Source organism: Halichoerus grypus, chromosome 2 (genome assembly GCF_964656455.1).
Source record: "Halichoerus grypus chromosome 2, mHalGry1.hap1.1, whole genome shotgun sequence".
NCBI lineage: Eukaryota > Metazoa > Chordata > Mammalia > Carnivora > Phocidae > Halichoerus > Halichoerus grypus.
The window spans coordinates 178119377-178140388 of record NC_135713.1 but is presented as its reverse complement, the minus strand read 5'-3'; the positions used below and the strand labels follow the sequence as shown (position 1 = coordinate 178140388).

Below are 21012 nucleotides of genomic sequence, written 5' to 3'. Positions count from 1 at the left end.
GACGGTTAGTTTTGCTTCCCTGGTTTTACGACAGTGGTTCTTACATGGCACTCTGCGGAAAAATCACCCAGGCCCTTCCCTGGACGTGTGGAAATCGGGGTCTCAACGGAGGGGCCCAGGAATCTGCACTTAACGCCTCAGATGCGGGGCTCTGCAGAGCACTTTGCAACTCTCGAAGGGCAGCATTTCTCAGATGCTCAAGGAATGAGGCTCCCCCAAGTCATGACGGCACCCTTCTTCACCTCTGATGGGCCGGACACAGGCTGCCGGATGCGGGCCCTGCCGGGCGTGATGGATGTGGATGGTTGCAAGCTGCCCGCTTCCGCCCCGGCCGGGTCCCGCCTGCGCCGTGGGAGCGCTGGGCCGGCCCCGGCAGCGTGGGGCCAGCGAGGACCGGCTGCCCTGGCCCATGGCAAGTCCCCGGCTCTGGCGAGGCTGGCGTCCCACAGCCGGCTCGCACTTTGCCGGCGAGAACAGCGGGCCTGTGTTGCAGGTTGTGTTGTTTCAGTGGGGAGCTGGTGTGTGTGTGTGCACGCGTGTAAAAGAAAACATCAAAATGTTTGGGGAGTGTTTTAGGAAAATAGCAAGGAGCAGATTGCCAAGACTCGCTTATATGTTTCTTTCTTTCCTTTTTGCTGGGTACATGTGTGATCAGAATCCCGGAGCATTCTGAAATACAGCTTTGGCTTTTCTTACCCCAACTATTCGTTCTTACAGTGGAGAGGATACAATTCAGCACCGATAATACTGAGCAATAAATAACCCGGAGAAGATGAATAGCCTTGTGTGGTGGTAAATTAAAGTTGATTTATTGCACATAATATATACAGGTGCTCCTAATGTAATTAAGCAGCGAGGCTTTTAATGCTGCAGAATCTGAAAGAAGACCCAAGAAAATTGGGTCTTAATAAGGCTTATTGAAATAACAGCTAACCATGCTGCTTAGTACCGTCACAGGCTGCGGAAATGGGTTCCCTTTGCTGCTTTTTCTTGTGTGCGGAGGTGACACGCCTGACCCGTCCTCAGCAGGGCGTATGCTGGAGTTGTTTTCCCTGCACTCGGACAGGGTTGTGTGGAGCTATGTGTGCACTCTGGCCTCGCCCCTCTTGTGACCAGCAGTCAGGTGGCTAGCCACGGAACAGGCCTTTTGCAAGTGAAGGGCAAGGCTGCCAAGGGGTATGGAACTCATGACCATGGTCTCATTAGCATCCCATTCTAACTAACCGACAAGAGAGGGTGGGTACATTCACGCACTGACCTCCCCTTCCTCCCACCACGGGCTGAGCATTGTGCTAGAGATGGGGAGACGGGGCTGTAAACAGAGGCAGAGCAGCCCCCCTCCTCAAGGGTGGAGATTGCTGTCATCAAGGCAGAGGCAGGAGAATAGGGGAGGGGAAGAAGTCATGGGGAAGGTGCATTTGTGGGGAACAACTGGGGGCTGGGAAGACCTTTGGGGGTACCGTGAGTGCAGGCCAGAGAAGTGGGACAGCGGCCTGGGGCGGAAGGGGGCTGGAGGTTGGTGGGGTCAGGGTTTGGGTGGGAGAGGAGGCTAGACGGTGGTTTAGAGGCAAGAGCAGGAAAGATTTTGTGTTTCCACCCAAGATACAGAACCTGTACCTGAAGGCAGTTCTGGAATTACGGTTTGTGAGCACCAGCAGGACCAAATTCACGTCTTAGAAAGAAAGTTCTTGGCAGCGTTGTGGGGATCGAGGGAGACCACTTAGCTAAGAGGGCAGGACCCGCACAAGAGCCGGAGCCAGTAAGTATGAAAACGGGGTGAGGGCTAGGACCCCCCCTGTGCCTGAGGCCTGGTGACTGCAGGTGTGTGGGATGGAAGTACCTGGAGAGAGGATGAAACGGCGCTGAGCCCATGCTGCTGTAAGAACTTCCCCTGGGAGCTTGTTAGAACCAGAGATGGGGGGCCCTCCCCTGGGATCTCCAGCTGCTGAGGTCCCTGGTGTCTGGGACTGTAACCAGGGCCCTCAGAGATGTCACCTGGAGAGGAGGCTCCAAGGTTCCCTTGGGATCAAATGAGTTATTCCATAAAGAGTGTTTGGGGCCAGAAAGGATGGAAGAGTTCCTGCCACCGTTCTCTGAATTGTCTTAGGGGCTTTCAGACTTTAGGGAGCTGGAGGAAGGGCCTGTGTACCCCAAAACTGAGAAAGGACCTTCCCTCTCACAGGGGTGCCCCACTTTAAGAAAACCCATTATAGAAAAACCTTGACTTCCGGAACAAGCGAAGTGAAGGAGAGATCATTATTCCTGATACCAGAGGTTTTAGAATAAGATCCTTTTGAGCAATGAGCCAATCTTTCAAACCAAAACATAAGATTTTGTTTTCTCTGTGGAGGGCCTCTATTGCAAAACTGAAGACGTTTGAGCAATTTACTGCTTGTTCAAGAAGGTTTAAAAAAAAAAGGTCCATCTACTTGGTCAGCGGTCTTGAGTGCCAGTGGTTTTCACAGCCGCTCCTGGGTGAATCTGGAGTGGTATTTGCTCTGGAGACTGGGGCGCAGCTGAGGATGGGGAGAGAGAGATCAGGGCCCTTACTGTTGGAGGGACCTTCATGTGACATGTCCCACTTCTGGCGTGGAGTATGGAACCACCAAGAGGTACGTGCAGAGTTCGGGGCTCCGTGCCCTGAGGGTCTGCTGTGAGTTCTCCAACGGTGAAGCCCTCCCTCTCACCTCTAGTCCTCCCTGCCCCCGATCCCCCGGCCCCCTCTCCCCCCGCAAGGCCCAGACAGTGCTTGGCTCTACCTTGCCATTACTTGATTATTTGCAGAATTAGAAAAGGCCTAAATATCTGACCGTAACTTTTTTCCTGGGTACATAGCACATCCTGTGAATATATAATTAGCGCTTCTGTTATTCTTTTTTTAAAGGAATTCGGATGTCAGATGTCATAGATGGTGATCCATATTGACCTCTTTTGAGGATCGTTCAGAGAAACTGAACAAAGTGCCTGTGTCTCTGTCTAGTGTGTTTGTGCATCTCTGGTTCTGCCTCTCCCCAGGGCTGTGGGATTAGGGAGGAGCCAGGCCCTACAGATGACCCAAATGAAGGCTTTCCCGAGGCGGGCTTGTTTATTTTTGACGGGTAGAATGAATCCCAGACTTGGGAGCATCCAGCTCTGATCAGCACCAAATCGAATATTCGTCTGACCTTTTTATTCCAGTGAGTGGGAAGAGATCCGGTGCTCCCATTATCATAAATCTTGCCTGGCTGTTTGCTCTGATACAGCACTCCGGTTGGGTGCTGTTTGAGCATCTGGCTTGGGGGTTTAAGTACCGGCAGGTGCAGGAGGGCTGTGGCAGATGAGCGAGTCGAGGCGTGGCCCCATCGGGGTGGGTATCGTGGGAGAACACCAAGTTGAGTTTGTCCTTGGGTGACTTGGTTGGTTCTCCTGAGTGTGCCACACAAAGCCCAGCCCCAGGGGGCTGCTTGCCGCAGGGCAGTGAACTTGGCTGGTGAAGTCTCAGGGCACTGCCACCTGCAGGTGGAGGACGGGGCGGGGGGGGGGTTGGCTCGCCTCCCCGCTGCCTCTTGCACACCCCTTCAAGACGGAGTCGTCTTGTCTTTGAACCTTCAGATCACAGCCACAAGCCAGTGGATCCGTCCTTTGTGCTCCCGGAGGACTTGGCAACTTAGCTAACAAGGAGATACTTGTTGGTTCATTTCTTCATTCATTATTCATGCAGCGAGTGGTGATTAGCATTGAGTAATGTGGTTTCTGGGGGTAGTTGAGTTGTGTTCATTCACTGAACAAACATTTGTTGACCCCCTGCTCTGGGCTGGGTGCAGGGCATGGTGCGAGGGTTACAGAGATGGGGAAGGGGGCCTCCTCCGCTCTGGAGGGTGCAGTCTGTTCGGGAGGGCGGGTCACCAACAGGCGTCGGTGCTAAATCAACAGGTGTTAGAGGCCCTCTGAGGGGGGAGTCCGTGTTGGGGAGAGTGGGGGAAGGCTTCACAGAGGAAGTGACATTTGACTTGGGCCTTGGGGAGGGAACAGGAAAGAATCACAGTGGGGGAAATGCTCACCCTCCAGGGCAAACAGGGTTCTTGGGGTTTTGTTTCCCATGATGGATGGTCATGTGCCTTCCTGTCCTCCTTCCCTCCTGGAGCCTGCATCACTCAGGGGGAATTAATCTGGTAGTCCTGCTCCTGGTGAGAGAGGAAGGGAGAGAGAAGGGTGCCGATGACTCATCCAGGTTCCCTGGGGCTAGAAAGAGAGCGGACTTCAAAGCCTAAGGCATATCAAAGATGAATTGTATCACACCCACTGGGCGTTTTACACAAATAAGAACCCGGTTTCTGGCTCTGCAACAAAAAGTTGGTCTGCTTTGGGGAGATTCTGTTTGTTTGTCTGTTTTACAAGTGGGGTAGGTTGCGAAGGCATCATTCAGAGGGAAAGGGGCTAAGTTGGTATTCTGATGCTGGGTGCCTCTCTCTCTTTTTCAAACTCTGTTTTTCTTTGTTCCGGCCAGTGTTTTATTACTGATATGAATCACTAAGGGGCTCGGAGGGAGAGAGGAAAGGGTTTCTGTATAAACAGCTGTCTTGCTGATTCAATCTACAAAGTGGATTTTATAGCTAAAGTATTTGTTCTTGCTTTAAAATGCCAAAACAGCACTGTCATTTCCTCAGCTAAAAGAAGGGTCTTTGAGAATATGGGGGCCTTTTCCCATCACAAACCTCTCTTATGGGGAGAGGAAGACAGAATTCCAAAGAACTTTCTTTGAACCAGTTGCTTCTAAAATAATCTGCTCAGAGGAGAAAAATTTTCAAAGTTTGAGTTACCAGTTCATGTACCTTCCTCTTTTTGCCCTACCGCAAATTCTGGTTTAAAAAAAAAAAAAAAATTCATCCTTTCTGGTCATCACAGCTGACTACCTGCTTAATGTTTGTGTGTAGATATTTCATTTTCTTTTTTATGCAAGATTTCATCTTTGCATGATCTGAGATAGTCGGTTGCCCTGAGATTATTAATAAATTGAGACAGTTAATGGTGTGTGACTCAGAACATATATTTAAAAACAAGTTGGAATAAGAAATAGGTCTTTTACAAAATTAATTTTTTGTTAGGCTCCTCTCTTGAGCCCTTTTGTTTGAAGCCAGCTTGCTTTGTAATGTTCATATATGCCCGATTGCAATTAACATAAATTACTTTTAAATACCAGTTAGTTGCCGTGGAGAGAGGCAGGGTTGTGGCTGCTTATGGAGGGTGAAGAGGTTTGGTCATTGTCTGGGTTTTAATCTCACTGTAGATCAAATTCTGTTCCCTTTGGAGGTTGGCAGATTGTGTCAAAGATTGCTTTCTTTGATGGTGAGGAGAAGGGCTAAGTCTTTGCCCTGAGTGCGAGGACATTTTCTTACCAAGAGAGAATAAATAATCATAAAACGTTTGCTTGTTTGAAAATGAGTCATAGTCAATGCAACGTGGTATCCTAGATTGGATCCTGGACCAGAAAAAGGATATCAGTGGAAAAACTGGTGAAATCCAAAAAATGTTTGTAGTCAATAGTACTGAATCAAAGTTAATTTCTTAGTTTGATAGAGGTATCATGGTTAATGTAAGATAGTAACGTTAGGGGGAGCTGGGTGAAGGGTATGGGGGAACAGTCTATCTTCTCATTTCTTCTGTCACTCTAAAATTATTTCAGAATAATAAGTTCTAAAGAGAAGGGATATTGGGGGTATTCCTTTTGGCTTGGTTGGGATTATATTTGTCTCGCATGCATTCAGATATCATCTGCCTGGAGGAGGGCAAGTTATTCCATTACTGTTTTGGAAACTGGTGAACGAAGACCCGAAGGTCCCCAGGGAGCCCCTCACTCCTGGCTTGTCCCCCTTTCCATGCCACTCATCCCCACCTTTCTCCATCGGACCCCATGGCAGATCCCTCCCTGCCTGCACGCCCTTCTGAAAACTTGTGGCCAGCTGACCTGTCCTTCTCATTCCATGGGTATTCATTGCCTGACATGGACAGCTGTTATTCTGTGATGCCCCGTCCTTCTCCTGGAGAGATCCTGTGATTGGATTGTTTATCTTGTCTCGTTTACTTCCCCCTGCCACGTGTTAACTTTGACTTTAGCAGCCAGATTGGAAGCTTCCTGAGAGTTGGAATTCTGTCTTGTTCTCTTTCTTTTAAAATTTATTTTTAAAAGTTCTTCTACATAAGTAATGCATCTTCATTATAAAAAATTAAACATTAGAGAATTTATAGCATCCAAAGTAAAAGTTTCCCATGGGGCTCCCTCCCCTCTCTAGCGCTGTTAATGAATTAGAATACATTCTCTCATAACTTTTTTTTCCCGTGTAAACTATGAATATATATTATGGTTTCCAAATATGAGATCCTGTTATACATATCACTTTGCAGTCTTTTTTCAGTTAACAAAATCCCTGTGCATTTGGGCACCCTGTCTCCCCCTTTTCGGTGTACCGCCATTTTGAAGAGCGCCGTTGCTAGGCTCGCTGTAAACATGCGGCAGGTATGTATTATTATTGTTATTGTTATTATATTTGATCAGGTGACTTGATTGAGAACACATAGTAGGTGTGTGTGCTCCGATGAGAAGGTGCAGGTAGATGTGGGAGTGGTTTACGATACAGCCTTGTTTTCACTGGGAGAGAGGCGTATTTATCTGCTCAGTATCTGGGATCAGCTTCCTGGAACAGATACAGCATTAGAATTTCAGGAGCTAGAACTGTGACAGGTGGTGGGAGGGTGATTTGGGAAAGGGAAGGGCACACACCAAATCCCGGATCTCTTGCGTCGTGGGTGGCGGGAGAGTAGGGGTTGATTCTTGGCAGTGTGAGAAGATGACTAGAGGTACAAGGGATGGACATTTGGCCACCGGTAGCTTTTGGGGCGTCCCAGAGCAGAGGGGACAATAGTGATACAAAGAAGGTTTTGCCAGATTGAAGGGTGAATGAGCAGAAAACGACTAGGAATTTGTTGGTGTTAAGAGGGTGAGCCCTTTGAAGAGTTTCTTGGTGAGGGAGCCTATTTCCACTGGCAATGCTCCATGAGAGAAGCTTGTTGAAGGAGGCTCTGGGAACTGCCTGCAAGATGTCGTGCTCGTGGAGCGGGAGACGGAGTCCAACTCTGTCCTGCTGGGTCCATGGGTCCTAAGAAGTCTTGGGAAGTCCTGGTTCTTCTCTGGAAGAGGCATGGCAGTGTGGAGTGGCCCAGGGGCGGGAATCCTTGGGAGGAGAAATCGCAGGAGCACTGTCCATGCTGATAGGACCCCTGTTAGCAATGCGCTGTGGATGCAGAGATTTTTCTAGAGTAGATTTTGCTTTGCGGTATGAATAGATTCATTTCCCTTTTGGTTTTGCATCTCCTTGATAGAATTTTGACTTGACTCGAGGGAAAAGGGTGGTAGTAAGTACTGAGAGCCCTTAACAAGTCAGTTCCTTTAGAGAGAATGAGAGGTCCCAGAGGGAAAATGGTGTAGGGAGAGGAAGAGGCGTTTAACCTGAGTGTAGTTGATTTTTTTTCTCCCCCACGTATAAAATACTGCTTATATACACACACGTGAAATGCATGCGTGAAGTATGAACAACAGTAAATACCCGCATGCTCCCCACATGGCCGGGAAGTGGAATATTTCCAGGTGTTCACACCCCTCCTGTGTAAGCCCCCGGCCACCCACCATGGGTAAGTGGGCCTGCTTTCTGCCTTTGTAAGAATACTTTGTTTTATTCAGCTGGATGTCTGTGCCTTCATTCCTGTTGACGCATGCAGCTGTGGTCCATTCGCGTTCTGTGCTGGATAGGGTTCGCTGCAGCCATGGGTCATCATTCTTCTCCCTTTTGAATGGACATTTGAATTCTAGGTGGTGTTTTTTTGTTCACTCGGTGTTGCTGTGCATATGCTTGCACACATCTTTCGGTGTATGTATGCCACAGTTCCCCAGAATACACGTGTAGGAGTGGGGCTGCTGACTTGGGGTATGTATGACTGTAGTTTACTAGAAATCATGTTCTAAAGATCCCCCTTTGGCAGCATTGTTTTGTTTTTAAGATTTTATTTATTTATTTGAGAGAGCGTGAGCACGAGCGGTGGGGGGAGGCAGAGGGAGAGGGAGAAGCAGGCTTCCCGCGGAGCAGGGAGCCCGATGCGGGGCTCGATCCCAAGACCCCGGGATGATGACCTGAGCCGAAGGCAGATGCCGAGCCAACTGAGCCACCCAGGCGTTTCCCCCTCCCCCTTTGGCAGCATCATATCACTGTCATTGCTCCGTATTCTCACCAACAGTTGGTATTATCAGACTTCTAAATTTTTGCCAATCTTGTGGTATCTCGTTGTGGTTTTAATTTGCATTTCTCCAGTCAATAATGAGGTCGAACGGCATGCTTGTTTTCTTAGGGAAAGGAACGGGGACACTAAAACATGCTTCTTATTCAGCGCTACAAAACCCGGCTGCTTTGGTAGCACTCATCTTCCCTAATGCTGTTTTCCTGCCTTGGGGACAGAATCAGATGGATTCATTGCATTTAGTGGGAGAATTTGGGGAGCATCTGTTAGCTCGTGACGCTTCTCTTGGGTTCTGTGTATTATGTTTGGGGAACTCAGTGGATGCCCGGTCTTGTTGACCCTTTTATTTTATGAAAAGCTCCTGAATGACAGCAAGGCAGCCTTTTCCTTATCTGATGGGAGCATGTTGTTCCTTTTCATGTAAATTGGCAAATAAAGGAGAGTCCAGGCAGAGTCCCTGGGGTGTTTGGTGGCAGCAGATCCTGGGCAAGGGAGTGGCTTTCAGGAGGCCCTGGGGGATAGTCCCAGGCAAACATCAGGGACAATGGTAGTGACTGGCTTGCTCTCGAGTGAGGGAGATGAGAGAGGGAGAAGTCACGCACTTGTATGTGAATAGAAGAGAGAAAAGGGACCAGACTCCCCTGGGGGGTGGGGAGGCGAGGGGGAGGGTCAGAGGTCCATGGGTCCATGAAGGGTTGGGCAGGATTGTTGGGGTACAGGAGTTGGGTCTTCATGGGGTGGTTCCCAAATGGGCACCAGGGACCTGTTGGCCAGGGAGGGTCTTGCCATGGGTGAGGCTTCTGGGGGAGGGTAGTCTGTTTTACTACATGTTCAAATGAGTGCTTTCATGTGAAAATAGACCTTTGATGTTCTGGAAAATGAGAAAGAAAATCTGCTTTAACACCTGGGGAAGAGAAGCTGCCTATGGAAAAAAAATGTTCTGTTATGAAAGAATGGAATTGCACAACTCAACATATGCTGGGTTGGTTGTTCTAGTAACCCCATGAGGAGAATTGCAGGGCAAAATAGAGGCTTCCAGTCCCAAGTGAAAGCCTGTTGAGAGACATAGTGCTAAGGGCGGGGGGACTATCAGAGGCTAACACTGTGTTTATATTATGAACACAGCTATGTTTATAAATCTTACCTGTGCTGTGGACAAGGTCTGGGAGGGAACCGGGAAAAATCACATTACTAGATTTTGTGTGAAGGCTAGTGAATGTTTTATTTTTATTTTTATTTTTTTTTTAAGATTTTATTTATTTATTTGAGAGAGAGAATGAGATAGAGAGCACATGAGAGGGGAGAGGGTCAGAGGGAGAAGCAGACTCCCTGCTGAGCAGGGAGCCCGATGCGGGACTCGATCCCGGGACTCCAGGATCTTGACCTGAGCCGAAGGCAGTGGCTTAACCAACTGAGCCATCCAGGTGCCCTAGTGAATGTTTTAGAAGCTCTTGCATTATTATCGTATAAGAACAAGACTTAACTAAAATGAACCTGGACTTGGCAGCCTGTTCTTTATGACACTGCTCAGAATGCCTGTCAGCACGCTGAGTTATTGAGTTCCTGGTGTGATGGGCACTTGAAGGAGGAAGATCCTAGTTCTGTCTTGAAGAAGCTTACACACTGTTGTGGGATCCTGGAATGTACATACCCAGGATGTCAGCGATAGTTTCCCAGTGGGGCAATGGGTGTCATGCAAGGTGGTGCCCGGGTCACTGCCAATGCAAGCGGACAAGAGTGCAGGGTCTCGTTGGGGGCTTTTGGGAGAACCTCTCAGAGGAGAGGGTCTCCAGGGAGCTCCTGGGGCACCTGAGGATCTGAATTATATGGAGGAGGGAAGGTTGTCGGGAGGGAGGGGGAGCTTCATACGAAGGGAAGAGGCCATGAAGGACTCCTTGACTGCTAAGACAAAGGGGAACCTATAGGAATTCACCCACAGCTCCTGCCCTGGGGCTCACCCTTTGTCAGCAGTCTTAGGCTCTTTTTGGTTAGGTGATCTGTGAGCCTCTGGTGAAACCTTTGGACCCTCTCCTAAGGAAAATGGTTGTATACACAAGCACTGAGAACCATAAGAGGCCCCCACACAGAGGGCTTTGCATACAGGGTCCTATCCTTGGGGAGCCCAATTCAGTGTAACAAACATGTATTGAGCACCTACTGTGAGCCCGATGTTTTGTCGGGCTTTGGGTATGCAGCAGAACTAGACAGGCCAGGTCTTTGCCCCTGGGGAGCTTCCGGTCTGATGGGGAAGGACAGACCCTGTGGGGAGGCGATTCCAGGCAGGACCGTGTTCTTAGTGGGCAAACAGAATGCTTGAGAAGAGCCCTAAGTTGCCTTGGCCTCTGGGAAAGGTGCCCTCAGTTAGGATTCAGGGCTGGGATGTGTGGGGTTCGGTGGTGCAGAATCCCATAGGGGGTCCCCGAAGGGACCTTGCGTGTGTCCGGCGAGCCTTGTCATGGCTCAGCGTGCAGGAGGGTGAGCCGTTGCGCCAGGGTCTCAGAGAAAGCAGGTGTCTCTGTGGCCTGGGGCGTTGAGGATGAGGGTAGGAGTGCCTTTGTTTTCTGGGCTTTTTTTTCCTTAGCAACACTCGCTCACCTGGAGCTGGTGGCGCATTCTTCTCCCAAACAAACAGCTTTCAGGAAGAATTAATAAATTAATCTTCTGGGAAAAGAATCCGCCTCAGCTGCCCAGGCCGGGGACTTGGCTAATGTCGTCAGACACACGTTGATCGCGGTGCGTGGGTGCTGACAAGGTTGGGGGTGGCTGGCTGCCCGCCTCAGACGGCAGGCCCTCCTCGGGGAGAGTACAGGCTCGGGCGCAAGGGGAGAGTCAGCCCGCGGGCGTTAAAGCTGGCTCTCACGACGGTCGTGTGAGGAGACGGGCCCATTTTCCAGAGGCGGCATCGGACGCTCAGGTTAAGACTCCCTTGCTAATAAAATCAGAGCCGCGGCTCTGTGGAGGCCAGGCTTGTGTGTTCTGTTTCTTTTCCACCATTTAGTTGGCCTTCCCTTGATCCCCTTCTTCTAGCTCTTTATAAACAGGGAGCACGACCCACACGGTCGTGTGAAAGGCTCTGCATGAACTGTCGCTTCCGACTGGAAAGGCATTTCCAAACATCTGCGCTCTCTCTGAAGAGGATACGATACCAATAGTGTATTAAGGTTTAGATACACTCCTTCATTCACAGATATTTATTGAATGTCGGCCGTGTGAGTGACACCAACAAGACATGGGCCTTGCCTTCTGTCCATCCCCGTGGAGAGAGGCCCGGCACCTGCCGTCCGCCAGGCCCCACCCATCCCTCCACTGGACGAGGAAGAGCTTATGCGGCGACCTGGCTGCCTCTCGTGTTTTGAGTCTGCTTGTCCCTACCACCCGCAGGCCTTCTGGGGCTTGGAGTTCACTGCTGCCTGTAGAGAAGTACCTTTCCTGCCTGCTAATGAGAGGGAGAGGGTCCCACTGAGATCTGCTTGTTAAAAAGTGAGACTCATCTGCAGTTTCACCGAACAGATGACCTTACCGTGACTGAGTAACCAGATGGGGTCTCGTCCGCTTCTTGTCTCCTTTGGGGACATCCTCCCCCGCCCTGTTGTTCTCCCACTCCTCAGCGGTGGGTCCTAGAGTGCTGGTCTCGGGTCTGCGGTTGCTCAGAGGAGGATGAGGTTGGAAGGGTCGAGTGGGATGCTGCTGTTTGCCCTAAGTGGATGGGTGAGAGGGAGATTCTGCTGAGCCCTCCCATCCCCAGGAACGGGGGGCGCCTGTTGATAGACGCACATACATGCCCCTCTTCTTTGCTTGTCACTGTTCAAACACTCTGCTGCTAGGCTCCATATTCCTTGGTGTACACAACACTGACTTATTGTGAGACTATGGTGTAAGTATTCCTCCCCTATCATGTTAAAAAGCAAAGTGTTGGACTAAGTAATTTTTTGGTTCTCAGAAGGATTCGCTGGGGTCTTGTAGCCTGGGTGTCCCTCGTACAATGATATGAGGACTTGTTCTTTGATGAGTACATTTCCATGAGTTTTGAAAACATTTTGACCTCTGATGCCTGTGTATCCGTTAGGCTTTCCAGCATTTTCCCCTAAATCCCCAGGTTTCTTCTCTGTGTTTCCTTAACACTCCATATACCACTGGATGGTTAGTGGCCATGGTGCACAGTCGTTTGGTCAAACCACTCGTCTAGATACTGCTGTGAAGGATTTTGTAGATGTGGTTACACTTTCTTTTAAGACTTTATTTATTTGAGAGAGAGAGCACGTGCGCGAGCATGAGCAGGGGGTGGGGTAAAGGGAGAGGGAGAGGGAGAAGCGGACTCCCCCACTGAGTGCAGAGCCCGATGCAGGGCTTGATTCCAGGACCCTGAGATCATGACCTGAGCCAAAGTCAGATGTGTAACCGACTGAGTCACCCAGGCGCCCCAGATGTGGTTAACATTTTTAATCAGTTGATTTTCAGTGAAGCAGATTACCCTCAATCGTGTGGGTGGGCCTCATCTAATCAGTTGAAGACCTTAAGAGCAAAGACTGAGGTTTCTGGAGGAAGAAGCAATTCTGCCTCTCAGAATACATCTTAGAAAAACCCTCTGTGAATTTTCCATCCTGCTGGCCTGTCATGAATTTCAGACTTGACTGCCCCCATAACCGAGCCAATTCCTTGAAATAAATACCTGCTTCTCATAATATATAATATAATATATGGTATGACATATGATACGATATGATATAATATGATAAAATATAATATAATATAATCTCCTGTGGGTTCCGTTTCTCTGGAGACCCCTGACTAATCCATCCCCTGTCACAGTAATTGCTTGTTTAATTGTCTTTTTCTCACTGTTGGACCATAAGCTACGTGAGAGCAAGGACAGTGTCTGTGTTGTTCACTGCTCCACTTCAGGTGCCTCACCTAGAGCCTGACCCATGGAAGCTGGTTAGTAGATACATGAAGGGCGAGTGAAGGCATCTGCATGCCCTGAGAGGCAGTGGAACTTTGCCTCTTTGTGGTCACACAGACCTGAGTTGCAGTCCTGGCTTTACCACGTATTAGCTGTTGGATCCCTGGTTCCTGATTTGTAACCGAGGGGGAATAATATCTGTCCCCCACGTGGTTGTAAGGATGAGACGAGATGATGTGTCTGCCATGTAGGCGTTGTAAGCCAGAGGACACCAAAGAGTAATAGCTACTCCTGTTACCACCACCACCACCGTCACCGCCGCCCACTGTTATCTTCCAAGGTCGTTTCAAGGATTCATGTTAGTGAGATGATGAATATAAGCTTCCTAGCACACAATAGAGGGTCCTAAGTGCTGGTTCCCTTCTGAGTACCAAGCTCTTTCATCTGTTTAAATCCGAGGAAGCAGTTTTAATTGCCCCCTGTTCATGATGAAGAAACTGAAGCCTAGTGCTGGGGTAAGTGACTTGTCCAAGGTCACCTGCTAGCACCTGGCAGGTTTCCCAAACTGAGGGTGGCCTGTATGTTTGTCACAGCGTGGGGACAGCGCGTCCTCGGCTGGGAGCCTGTGTGATACTTCTGGGGAATGCTACCCCAGCTTGTCTGTGGACTGGAGAAAGCCTTTGAAAAGAAACGTTAATGCTCTTTAATAAGTTAAAATGTACTGCACAGAGACTCTTTGAACATAAGCAAGTCTATAGATCATCTGTCCTGCTGGGCTTAATCGTCACAGGGAATTTTAGCCTCAAGTTGGGGGCTAAGGAACTTGTCAGTGCTTCTCTCTTTTCTACGAGGTGGAAGCTGTGTTCAGAGCAGGCTCCTCCTGTTACTTGGATCTTGCCCTCCTGGTGCCAGTTTATTCGGAAATTGCTTTAGGCCTTCTGATAGCTCCCTTCCCCTCTGCCACTGGTCAGCTTCCAGGATGGGCTTGCAGAAGAAGTGCCTTCAAACCTCTCTTGGCCACTCATTTTAAGTCCTTACCAGGGGGAAAACTATATAATAAAGCATGAATCTGTGCGTGTGTGTGTGTGTGTATGTGTGCGCACATGTGGTATTGCAAAGGTGTATGCCGTAAGCATCAGGAAATATTTGCACATATAAAAGTGGATTTAGTCTCTGTGACTTGATCGTCCTTGAGGGGAATTCCTTTTCAGAAAAGCAGGTGTCGGCTCCAGATGGTCACGTGTCAGTTCCCTGAGATCCGAGCCGCTCAGGAAGGAGCAGTTGGGGAAGGGGAGGCTCGCTGGAGGGCAGCCAGGCTGGAGGAGGAAGTCACGACTCGGTGGCAGAAGGGTTCTTGAGGCCAGAGTAAAGTGCTATTAGTAATCAATAGACTCGGGAAGAGCCTGGGCCTGCCGTGAGACACAGGTGGGCAGTGTCTGTCCACTGGCGTCAGCCTCTCTCCTGGCGCACGTGGTGACGGGGGCAGGGAGGAGGGAGGGGCCGTGGGCTTCGGTGAGTGAGTGCGCTAGCGTGGGTGTGTGTGTGTGTGTGTGTGTGTGTGTGTGGGTGGGTGCAGCCGGCACTGGCCTGGAAGTCGGGGTGGGAAAGGGCTTGTCAGCCCCTCTATGGCCCTGCTTCTGTCCTCCTTCCTGGCCTGGCAGGCCTGCCCGGACCTGCATCCCGCTTCGGCACTGTGGACTACCCATCACATGCTGCGGGCTGCACCCTGCCGATCGGCAGCGTGGGCGGCTGGGGGGCGGGTGTCGCTTGGCTCCTCATCCTGGGTGGGCCTGGAGCCGAGCACCTGCAGGCTGCCCACCGCAGGCCCGAGAGCTGAGCTCAGCAGAGAGGCATGGCCTCGCAGACCCTGGCCTCTTGTATTTGAGGCACTCGAAGGGACTGGTCTTCTCCCTCCAAGTGAGGATGAGGGGCACTCTGCTTCTTCACAAGGCCTCAGTTTACCCAGCAGGGCAGTGGTGGCTGTTAGTGAGTACCCCACCTGCCTCTCTCCCCCACCCCGGTCCTGTGCAGATCAAGGGCGGACAAGGAGAGGCCCAGAAGCTTTGGGGGCGCTGCTGAAGAGGGGAGCTTTGGTGTCAGACAGGGCTGAGTTCAAATCCCTTTTCTGCTGCTTCACTCTCTGGGGACCCTGGGCAAGTTGCTTGTTCTTTCTCTACTTTAGTTTTCTTCTCAATATAAAAGGAATAACATTAAGGCAAAAAAAGAAAATAAGAATAAAACTAATAGCTAGCTTTATCGAGTGGAATGGTGATGCCTGCCTCTCAATGCCGTGAGGGTTCCATGAGTTTCTGTGTAACACAAGTCAAATTCCTGCAGTGCCCAGAACACAGTAGATGCTCGGTCAGGAGTGGCCCTTGGTAGGACTCCTGCTATTGTCGTGCTGGGTGGTGGTCTGCAGAAAATCGGGCTTGCGGGCCCATTCCCCTGGTGCTCACTGAGATGAGGAGAGTTTTGGCCATTGAGACCAGTTGGGGGTGTGTACGAAGCATCATGTCTGTGGTCCCCCCTTAGCACATGATAAAGGGGGGCTTAGAGAGTAGCTTGAATAGCTCAGGGATGGACATGCTTCTTTGCTAAGGAGCAGGTTTCCCTGGATTTTGAAATCCCATCTTGCAAAGGATAAAGAGAGAAAAGACGGAAATTATAGCAGTTCCATGTGCGGTAAGAGACCCTGCACTTGGGTTCTAGGAAGGTTCTAGGAGGTTCTAGGAGGTCCGACATACTGAGGATTGGTGGTATGATGCCCTTGGCTCAAGAGAGGTGGGAAGGCTGGAGGAGAGAATTCAAGCCATAGGGCGCCTGGGTGGCTCAGTTGGTTAAGCGTCTGCCTTCGGCTCAGGTCATGATCCCAGAGTCCTGGGATCGAGCCCCGCATCGGGCTCCCTGCCCCAGGGGGAGCCTGCTCTCCCTCTCCCTTTGCCTACCACTCTGCCTAGGTGTGCTCTCTCTGTCAAATAAATAAAATAAAATCTTTAAGAAAAAAAAAAAAATTCAAGCCATGGTGGTATCTTTGACATCTGCTCTCTCGAGAGACGAGCTGCCATGCTCACATCTGGAAGGGCCACTGTTGAGTTCAGGTGGGAGCAGAGCACGGTGGGAGGAGCCGCACCCTCAGCCGTGTTGGGGAGCTGCTGCTGGGGGCCCCTGGCTTTGCTGTCAGAGTCACGGAGAGCGCCAGGACTGGGGGAACTGAACTACATTCATTTATGGTTTATTTGTGCCTGAAGGCAACTTCACAAGAAGGAAAGTGCCTTAAATCTGAAGCCTGTGTCGGGTTGGGTAGCATTTCCTGCCTACCCTCTATGTTCTCTGCCCAAATCTCTTGTTTTCAAAGGAGCAAGTGGAGGAAACCTGCTCTGGTGGAGTCTGGGGGGCTCCGGGTGGGCACAGACCTCTGGATTCAAGGCCGCAGGCTCCCCGGGGGCCCAGCTGGAAAGGGAGGCGCCAGCCCAGGGATGAAATGCTGTGCTGGAGTTTCAAGGCTGGCCAGCCTCGTAACCTTCAAAAGAGCAAACCCTGCAGTCTTTGGAGTATAAATCGACCCCAAATAAAAAGTGACCCTTTCATATTTCAGGTTCTGTGTGAAAAGGAAAAACAAAAATTCTAGGAAGGTGCTTGGCCTGTTCCTTACCAGTGTGGAGGGCACTGTAACTTTTAACTCGACTCTCCTCTCTGCTCTTTGAACAGGAAGGGTTTCGGTATTTTATATTCGTGTGAATTAATGGACCTGTTTTGGATCCTCCTTTCAGGCACAGGTTTTCAGGCCACCATCTTAGCTGTGTAAGAAGGGGTAAGAGTTCCCTTTTGCAAAAGGTGGACGTCCCTTTTGTGACGCGCCAGCCCTGCTCTCGGACGGGGGTGAAGTTTAAATGCAGTGGGGTTAGGCAAGGGCTCGGCCGTAGAGCACATGGTTAAAATGTGCCTGTCTGATGTTCTTTGCTCTCCTCTCTCTGCATAACCCCGGGACGGGAAGCAGCAGCTCAGATCCCTCCCTGCCCAGCGTTCAGTTACCACTGCCTTTTGACAAAAGAATTACTTTCTCTTCCTGGTTTTGAATTGGGACCTTTTGTGTATTTACTGCAAATGTGATAAATGCTAGTCTGTAGAAACCAGCTGCCCCTCATGGCTGGGGGCAACATTTTTAACACCTGGCAGTTTGCATTTCAATATGGTGGCTTAAAAACCACACACAATAAAAACAAAACCCAGCTCAAAACACTGATCATTCTTGGCTGCCTACTGGGAAACCAGAACTGGGGAGGCTGCAGGGTGCTCCCCCCCCCCGCCCCCCCCCCCCCATGCTGGCGGGCAGGGGAGCCTGGCGGGAAGAGACAGCTTGCAAGGTGAGGCCTGATGTCCTGCAGTTCAGTCCGGTTCACGTCTGTGGACACCTTCCCTGTGCCCTGCGCTGTGCGAGGTGCCCGAGCCCTGGACGGGGGCGGGGAGGGGGCAGGGTCTCAGCCCCCGGAAAGCTCACCTGGAGTGGGGAGTCTGAGGAGCAGGATGGCAGGACAGGCAGCCGCGCCTGGAGGCACAAAGGCTGGCCATGGTGATGGGCCTGCTGGGGCTGGTCTGGGCCACCTCCCAAAGGAGGCAGTGCCTGTATTGGGTCTGGAAAGAAGATGAGTTAGTTTCCTGGGGCTGTCGTAACAAAGCACCGCTCGCTGGGTGGTTTACACAACAGAAGGTTATATTGTCTCATAGTTCTGGAGGCCAGAAGCCCAGGTCAAGGTGTGGTAGGTAGGGTCGGTTCCTCCTGAGGACCGGGAGGGAAGGGTCCATTCAGGACTCTCTCTGGCTTGTAGGTGGCAGTCTTCTCCCCGTGTCCTCCCTCTGTACGTGCGCATGTCTGTGTCCACATTTCCTCTTGTAAGGACGCCAGTCATCCTGATTAGGGACCACCCCGATGACCCCATTTTAACTTAATTACCTCTAAAGATTCTATCTCCACCTCTAAACAGTTAATTTTGAGGTGCTACGGGGCTAGGATTTCAACCTAGGAATTTTGGGGATGGGGAACACAATTCAGCCTATAACAGATGGTAGGAGTTTTCTAGGAGATGGAGTAGTTGTGGGAAGAAGGGCTTTCCCACTAAAGGGAGTAGCAGGTGCACAGCTACCAAGGAGAGAAATAGACTGTGTATTTTGGGAGCTGTATGCATTTTGGGGTAAATGAGTTGGGCAGGGGCAAGAGATGGAAAAGGGAAAATAGAGAAGTCGGATCGTAGGTGTCTTGAGCCACAGAGTTTAGACTTTGATTCTAGAGCCTTGCAGCTCGAGAATGGTCTCTGAACCGGCAGCAGCCGCAGGGAGCCCTCTGTGAGGTGCAGAATCTTAGGCCCCACCCAAGACCTGCTCAGTCAGCATCTACATTTCAACAGGATCTCCAAGAAATTCCGGTGCACGTTCAAGTTTGAGAAACCCCGGTCTAGAGCCTGGTCTAGCACAGTGGTTCTCAGCCTTGGTCGCCTGGTGGTGGTCGTGGGGGCGGGAGGTGGTTCCCTCCCAGTATTCTGATTTACTTGGCTTGGGGTGTGGCCTGGGCTTTGTTTTATGTTCTTGTGTTTGTGTTTGTGCTTGTTTTTAAATCTCCCAATTTTTTTTCTAGTTGCCGCCAGGATTGAGAACCACTGTTGCGGGCAGTGGAGAGCAATGGCAGGGTGTGGTGTGGGGTAGAAGGCACAGAAACTGCTCCTGTCCTCTCTTTCCCTAAGAGCAGGAACTCATAGGCTTCGGAGGGAAAGGGAGCCCCATCCTACCCCAGTGACTGTCCTGCTGTCTTTTGCAGAGGGCAGGTCAGAAGAGTGAAGGGCAGACCCCACGCCCTGCTCACCTACCTGTGTCAGGGATGGGGGGACACAGGGGCCCCAGGGTGCACGGCACTGGATTCCACTGCTTCCAACACCTCAGGGTCCTGGAGGTTGTGTGGAGATGAGCCTCTAATGGGGGAGGTGGGGCAGATGTGTGTGGGTAGAAGAGGAATTCCCAGCCCAGTTTTCTGGAAATGGTATTCTTATTTCCCATAGCACTGAAGGTTTTTGAAGGCTGAGCCCACTCCTCGGAAAGGATGCTTTTTATGGCTGTTGCATGCACCAGATAAGCTCTCTAAAGCCCACTGGTGATAAAGGTGATCTAGAGAAAACAAACATGAGTGAAAAAGCAAACAGACCCAAACACCCAAACAGCGTTTATCCCAGTTTAGCGGTGAGACTTGGATTAGGCAGGGTCACATGGCCCACAACTTTTCTTCAATCCTTAGGAGACTTCTTCCGTGGAAATCTTTTTCGGCAGCTTTGCAATTTTGATTTTCAGTTAATTAGATTTGTGCTGTTTGGGAGACTTGGTTAATGCATTTCACCCCACGGAGCTAATTTGCCTCCGTCTAAATTAGGTCTTTGCCATGGTGGAGGGTGTACACGGGATATGTGAATATAGACTCACACAGGGGTATTGAGAGGCCTCTAGACGGTAAACAGGAGAGGGCTTTGAAATCGCCATTTGTCATCATCATCATTATGACGGAGTTTCTGAGGGCCCACCGAGTGGATGGAGGTGTTCTTCAGAGAAGGGCAGCCTGTGACTACATCGTGGCCTTGTTACGCGCCTCTCGAAAGACAGCCGATGTCCTGTTGTATCGTCAGCCCAAGGTTGCAACGGTGACGACAAGAGAGATCTATTTGGAAGGCCCATAGTTGGAGATAATGCAAAATCATAAATGCACCATCCTTCAACCTCTGGGAACTGAGAGGGACCTTCTGAGCGAGATCTCTGCCTCTCTCTCCTTCACAAGCCCAGGAGGATGAGGCCTGGGGTCATTCCTGCTTTTGGCTTTGGAAAAGCATATGCTTTGCTTCCTTTTCCTTGTGCTTGCCTCTCCTCTACATCCCTAGTCTTTGGATAGGCAGGAAGCAAGGGAGGGAGGTTTATCTGACTGTGGGGATATTTGAGAGGCAGCTGTAGGATCGGAGTGACAGCGTGGGGTCCAGTTTTATGGATTCATCACAAATTCTGTCCTTTGTTCCCTTTCTCCTGTGTCAGAGATTATAGACTGCTTGTTAGTGATAGGACACCAGGCATCATAATTTAATAATTTACATCCTGCTGATCTTCTCAGAAGGCTTTGAGGCAGCAAAAAAGAAAGGTAGATAGAATCGGGCTGTTTGTCTCCACCGGTCATAGGCGTGCCCCAAGGCCATCTGTGTAGGTGGGCTGTGTTTTTGGAGTGCCTGCCTGTCAACAGTTGGGACTTGTGCTTGTTAGAGTTCTTGGGTACCTTCTGGACTAGGGGTTTAGTTTCCCTTTGCTTCCCCTCTGCCATGTCTGATCGATTGGAAGTGGCTTGCCTACCGGAGTGCTGCTGATCAGCGGAAGAAGCAACGCACTCGATTAGTCATGCCTGTCAAGGCCAGCAGGTGGGGCGGCAGCGGGCTTGCCCTCCGTTGCCAGCTCTTCAGCCCCCGCCACCAAATGAGACTGTGATGTGTGGCATTTTGAAAAAAGAAAGAGACATAACCTCTGCCCTTGGGGGAAATTACAGTCCCATCAGGGAGGCAGAATATATGCACAAAGAGGCCTTAATGCCTAAAAGAATTTCGACAATCTCAATTAGCACTATTAGCATAATTTGGTAATAACCGCCCTCTAAGACTGGATCACATTTTGTAGTTTTGACACACGGAGTGGATAGGATAGAAATGGACTTAGATGACAGACAAAGGAGTCAGGACGCTGAGATAGGCACTTCGGTCCTGAGGCCACGCAGCCGGCAGCCACGGAGCTCAGGGTGTGCGGGGCTGTGGAGCCCCATGGCCTCTGTCGTGCGTCTT

The 21012-nt window shown here is 50.4% G+C and overlaps 1 protein-coding gene across 2 annotated transcripts in view; it reads left to right on the top strand.

The window, feature by feature from the left end:
- The window catches only part of MSI2 (musashi RNA binding protein 2), a 339416-nt gene that overhangs the window by 32111 nt on the left and 286293 nt on the right, over window positions 1-21012 (top strand). The gene's annotated exons all lie outside the window — the stretch shown is intronic.